The sequence below is a fragment of the Lutjanus erythropterus genome, chromosome 9 (assembly GCF_056507025.1).
Source record: "Lutjanus erythropterus isolate fLutEry1 chromosome 9, fLutEry1.hap2, whole genome shotgun sequence".
NCBI classification, from domain to species: domain Eukaryota; kingdom Metazoa; phylum Chordata; class Actinopteri; order Lutjaniformes; family Lutjanidae; genus Lutjanus; species Lutjanus erythropterus.
In genome coordinates, this window is record NC_139325.1 from 22,749,799 (window position 1) to 22,756,481 (window position 6,683).

Consider the following 6,683-nt stretch of genomic DNA (forward strand, 5'->3'; position numbering starts at 1 on the left):
TTGTTTGTGAAAAACTGCTTGAATGAAGTATAAAAAAAAAAAAAAAACTCTCATTCTTGAGATCTGGGACAAATATGACAAACACTCTAATTCCATGTTTTTGATGAAAATGTATTCTTTAAGGATTTTTATATATGTAACATATATAATTTATAAAATGTTTTTGTTTGTTTGTTTAAATTTTTTTATTTCTATACTTGCTCTGTGCCAGAAAACACCCTTGTTCCTGACAGGAATTCACAACTTAATGCAACTTAAAAATGTAGTAAAGCCTCCTAAATCTAAAACTATCAAATACCTACTGATAACACTGGTGTAAAAATGAGCAATTATAATCAATTTTGGTTTAAAATATATTATATATGAAAATGCTGGCCCTTTAACCTCAACTCTGTCAGATTTTTACATTATTATATTATTTAATTGGGCATAAACAGGGTTAGCTATAACCTAAGGACTCCTGTCTAACCTCCTGGCAGGAATACTGCTCAAGCACCGGTAAACTTTCTACTTTTTGACAAATTACTCAAATAATTTTTCTGTCAGATGTGTCTCAATCTTAACATGTTAGCTCTGTAGCCCTTTTAAATCAAAGCTAAATAAAAATGTGTATTTTGATGATTATTTAGACAACTCTTATCAATTTTTTTTAAATGAAATGGCTACTCACCATGAGATTTTTTTAAAAAGTATCATTCTCCATCAGATTTTCCATCGTATGCAGCTGAAATCTATACTGATGGACGTCACTCCAAAAAATGCTATTTAATAAAAACTAATCACTAGAATCTTGGCCCGATCAGAAGATTTAAGACAGTTTGATCTTTTAAAATGTATTTTTTCAAAATAATTGAAGAGTAAAAATGAAACCCCCCTCAAAATATGTTTTTGTCCCAGTTCTCAATAATGAGTGATAATCAAGTGGAAAATGTATGTGGACATTACACTGTATAGTCTTTTGTAATGATTTTTTATCAATAAATACAATTTATTTGCAGTGAGAAGCTTCAGTTGAGTCTTGATATCTGCCTAGATAAGCGAAAAAATGGACCCACTACACACATTATCAGACATGTTTGATCAGTATTGACCTGTAAAGATAGACCAGCTGCTGGCACATCACAGCACTCACATGTAATCTACTCACCAATTTCACACTTGTGTGCCATGTGGAACCAGCGGCAGCAGAGGACATGAAAAGAGGCAGCAGCAGCCACTTGGTCCAGCCTAGTTTGGCTCTGTAGCTCGTGGCGGTTTTCTCTCTCTGCTACACGATGGAGGCGAATAATGAATGTTTAACAGATGCGGGGTTGTGAGTTGGGCGTGTGTGCATGTCTGTCATCGCTGTATCACTTTATTGTTGGAGACTTCAGGACAAAAGCCCGGGCTTGTCACGGAGAGACTTGGAAGTTGCTGTGACTGACAGACGTGGCAGCTCCCTTCAAATGCCGCACTAAATAGCTCGCATTATGGGGCTCATTATGGTTTCTTTTATCCATACAAATCAAGAGCCAGCATGACAATTTGTTATTAGCTTCCCGACAAAAGGCTGGAAGACGCGCATTCACATACACACATAAACATATAAATACATGCACGCAAAACTCTTTCTCTCAATGTCTCTTTTTACAGTAGCAGCAGGAGGCTGATATAAAAGAGCAAGTGCTCAACACAGCCAGGAGTGCTCACAAGTGCTGCAGAGGGAGCACAAACTGCCGCCTGCACTGCATTAACATTACCTCTTTCTCTTTTACTTCTTTGTCTCTCCATTAAATTTTCTCTCTCATTATTGCCGTCTCCACCATTCTCCTCCTTTCTCCCCATCCTTCCTCCTCTTTTTATTCTACCTCTCTCATTCTTGAAATCTCCCTTGATCTCCCCTTTTCTCTCACTCCTCTTTATCTGTGTGTCCTCATCTTCGTTCCTCAAGAGGGCCTCTAAAGAAGATGTACTGTGTTCATTATATGGAAATGTTCCCCATGGTACATTATCATAGATCCTGACCCTGTAGCGCTGAATCATCCTGCTATTCCCAGTTTGCCCGTCAGACCCCACAAATAGCACGGTGGAGGAAAGACGGGACGCTCTCCAGGGCCAACTGCATCGCTGTCGCCTGCACTGTACGCTACTGTACAGTCACTTTCATGTGAAACCTTGGGCTGGACACAAGAGAGGGAGAGAGGACAGTGGAAAGACAACGGGGAAAAAGGAGAAGATGATCAAGGAAAGAACCCCCCAAAACAAGCCATAAAGAATACAATTTACATAGAGAGACAGTTTTAACAAGCAATAAGTTGAGTCAGAGTCAGTTTTCTGGTAAAGAAAAGAACAAATAGCATGAATCTGTGTGCACTGGAGGTGCACAGAGACGTCATTATCTAAGTCTGTTCAACCAACAAAATTATCTGTTTCTGTATTCAGACAGAAGACTGGAAGTGGGGTTTGTATCAGACGTCACTTTAAATCAGGCAAATGTTTTATTTTCTAACTGAATATTCATTGGCAAGGCAACTGTTGTGCATTCAAAGCATCAAGTTTATTTAATATTAGCTTATAATTAATTATGAAATCTACTTCTACATTTTCATACTCTACTTTGAATTCTCTCTCTTTTATAGTTTGAGTTTTAATGGTCCAGCATGTAAGATTTACTGGCATTTATTGGCAGAATATGGCAGAATGGAATATAATGTTCATAAGTAGATTTTTATCAGTAAGTAATCACCTGAAAGTTAGAATCGTGTTTTTGTTACCTTGGAATGAGATCTTTTTCTCTTCCACGAAGTCCACCATGTTGAACCGCCATGTTTCTAAAGTGGCCCAGAACAGACAAACCAAACACTGGCTCTAGCTTCCGCCTGTCATATACGGCTTACGCAAGTTTTTCAGCCAATTACAGTAGCAAAGTGGATAGAAAAATAGAAAGACGCATCAATAAAAAGCAATAACTAATAAATGAGCAAACAAGCAATATAAGAGTCATATCTAGAGGAAATATCTATCTATATATATATGTATGTATATATATATATATATATATATGTATGTAGAGAGAGAGAGAGAGAGAGAGAGAGAGGAAATAATCTTCATGCATTCATGTCTCTTGATGTGTTAATCTTACTGCATTTCACAATACTAGCACATTATACATAATATAAACATATATCAATATTATAACATTTTAGAATAATATTGAAGTACTAAAGAAATGTACTTAGTTAAAAGTGTATGGCTGCTATTAGCAATTATTTTCATTGTCAATTAATCTGTTTATCTGATTATTTTCGCTATTAATCAAGTAGTTGTTTAGTCAATAAAATGTCTGAAAATGGTGAAAAATGTTCATTGGTGTTTCCCAAAGCTCAAAATGACGTCCTCAAATGTCTTTTTTGTGCACAACCCAAAGATATTCAGTTTACTGTCAGAGAGGAGTAAAGAAAGCAGGATATATTCACATTTAAGAACCTAAAATTTTGACTTTTTTCTCTTAAAAAATTACTCAAACAGTTGCAGCTCCATAAAAAAAAAAAAAAAAAAAAAAAAAAAAAAAAAAAAAAAGGAGCACTCTGATCATTAGTGTGTTAGATCTTGGAAATAATTTTTAATGGGCTACTGATGGAAATGTTGACGGACTGTTTCCATTGCATTATTTGTGCTTTTTCGGATTTGGGTGCATCCCTAATAGTAAGACCATTTTAATAAGCAGGATGTTGAGCCAGACTCAGTTTAAAAACAAAGAACAAAAAGCATCTGTGTGTGTGTGTGTGTGTGTGTGTGTGTGTGTGTGTGTGTGTGTGTGTGTGTGTGTGTGTGTGTGTGTGTGTGTGTGTGTTCATAATTTCTCCTCCACCTTTAATGGCATTTTGCCTAACCACACTGATGTACGAGCTTCTCCTCCAGATCAATACACGCTCTCCATTCACCAGACAGACAGTAATGCAACCACCTCATTTGTTTGACGATGAGTGTATGTGCAAGTGTGTGTGTGTGTGTTTCCATGCCTTTCAAACTGGTCCTCATCTCCTCGCTGTGCAGGAGACTTTAACTCCGCCGTTAAAGCAGAGTGACCATTAAGCCACATAGTTTAGCATGTCACTAACTTAATCACTTAGTTCTCATGCCAACATTGATTTAATATGAGGGTTTTAATGTGTGTGTGTGTGTGTGTGTGTGTGTGTGTGTGTGTGTGTGTGTGTGTGTGTGTGTGTGTGTGTGTGTGTGAGAGAGAGAGAGAGAGAGGGATACACAGCCCTCACAGAATGAGTGTTAAGCGTATTAAAAGCCGACTTAATGTTTAGAACTGTGATAATATTGTAAGCGTATTTACCTCCCATTGTGCAGTTATCTGTGTCTGATATGCCACATATATGTGTGTGTGTGTGTCTGTGTGTGTGTGTGTGTTTGTGAATTCCCACGAGTGCTAAGTCTTGCATAAGACTAAACGGTGAGGCCAAGATGCTTGTGTTCCCTCATTACAGTGTCAGCAATACAGTTTTTAGCCCACTCAACCACATAAATGACTTCAAATCCTCTGTGTATTAAGCTTCACCACTGGGAACCCAATTTGTAACCTCTGCCCAGTAATACGTTAACTGGACTTTATCTGGGGACAGGCAGAGTGTAAAATTCATACAGTATCTGAGAGAACTAATTGAACCAATTAAGAAAGTGAATATGGATTACTGTGGGACTGTGAACGCACACATCCCCTCTGGAATAGAGTTGGAGACCACTGCTTTCACCCGATAATGATTGTCATTGCAAATGGATGGCGGTGCAGGGTCTCAATGCGCCGCTGCTGCTGCTGCTGCTGCTGCTGCTGCGCAGCAGCTCTCCCCTAGTCAGCTGGCGCTGCATTTACACCGATGTGTTTTTATTTCCTTAGCAGCCGATCCCAGGGCTGCTGTTCTGGGCAGTAATTAATTGCACACGGGTAAAGGAAAAGTCAAGGATAAGCGTTAAAACTGTTCCCTGCCTTGTACATCCTCTCACATCACACACAAACACAAAGGCAGTGCTCATTTTTCACACAACACACACATTTGCTAGAGGAAACAAAAACCAAATGAGTATAAACAAGAAGATACGCAGAAACCTGCACAAAAATAAGAGCCTTGGGTACTTCATGCTTTAAATATCTTAATCAGCAAGCCCATAAAGCCTCACGATTTTAATTGCCCCACCATGACTATTAATTACATAACAGCCATTGCAGGCAGCGTGCCCATATGTTTGCTAATAGGAGAGGATGGATTAGAATAGTGAGTGGAATACATTAGAATACAATGGTTTTTATTGATCTACAAAGGTAGAATTACATTTCCCCCCGCAGGATGTACATACAAACAACAGCACTTTCTCGTGAGCTGCAAACAATGACACACAAAACAAATGGCAGGAGACGCTTCATAAGCTGAAGGGACAATGTATCGTAATACTGTAAAGAAGCTTCATAAGACAATGTTACTGTAAAACAAGAGATTCAATTGTCAGGACAAAGTACCATATTACTGTGAGACATAGACTGCAGGAACAATGTGCTGTGTTGTTCTAAAACTGAAACTGTTACTGAAGGGACAACAACATATACTGTGAGTATAATACAGTGTTGACTAGCAGCCATTTGGGAAACCTTACATTATGTCACAAAATAAGTGAAGACTGAAGGCAAATCTTGCAGTATTTTCTAGAATCAGTCACTTCATAGGTTTAGCAGCTTAGGTAAATTATCTCAGCAAGCCACCTCAGATTCTTTCTACCTTTAAATGTTAACCTAAAACTCTCTAGGGATGTATTGGTTGTTTTCATTGTAGAAACTATGTAATTGCGTTGTGTTGTCGCAGGAGGCGGAGACAATGGAGTGGCAGCTTTACCTTTCAGCTTGAATGCCACAAAAATGCAACAACACTTCTAAAATGTTTAAGATCTGTTGTGTGATTGATCGTAAAAAAAAAAAAAAAAAAGGCAGATTCAACAAGAAATCAGAGCAATCATTTTACACAGTGCCAAAAGCTTAAAAAAAGAAGTGAAAATGGATTGCTGCATTTCTCAGGAAACAATGGAAATGTGGCTTTACAGCTGGATTTTGGGTCAGAAAGGTTGGATTTTTGGTTAAAATCATACTTTAAGTTATATACTATATTGACTAATGTTACTTAGGATTAAATATTTAGCTTCTTACATTTATATTTTGTGTAAAAATTGCACGTCATGCATCCTCATCGCTTTTGCACGCAAACATGTCTCTCCATAAATGTCCACATACAGCCAGAATAGCCTGTGTTGTCCTTATCACTTCAATTTCAGCAACGAATTCCACCTTGAAGTAACGGTAGGAGCAAGGAAACACTTTTGTACACCTTCTTTGCTTTGTGTCTTTCTTTGGTGTTGAAATCAGGTCCATATAAATGTCAGGAAACCCAATTCCTGGCCATGTGTCATGTCCATGGACCACTGTGTCTTCATTAAGTTGTGAAGATCACTGTCAAGTCCAACTGCCTTTGATTTAATCAAATGTTCAAAAAGCAGCCACTCAGTCCAGCTGAGGGGGCGTGTCCCGGTGGGAAAGTGACATCAGTGCATACCTTCTATTGTAGAAACTATTATAATGTTTGTCCTGACATTTCTCTGGGGAAGTCTACATTTTTGTATTTGTATTTATAGTCCTCCATCTCTCAGTGCTT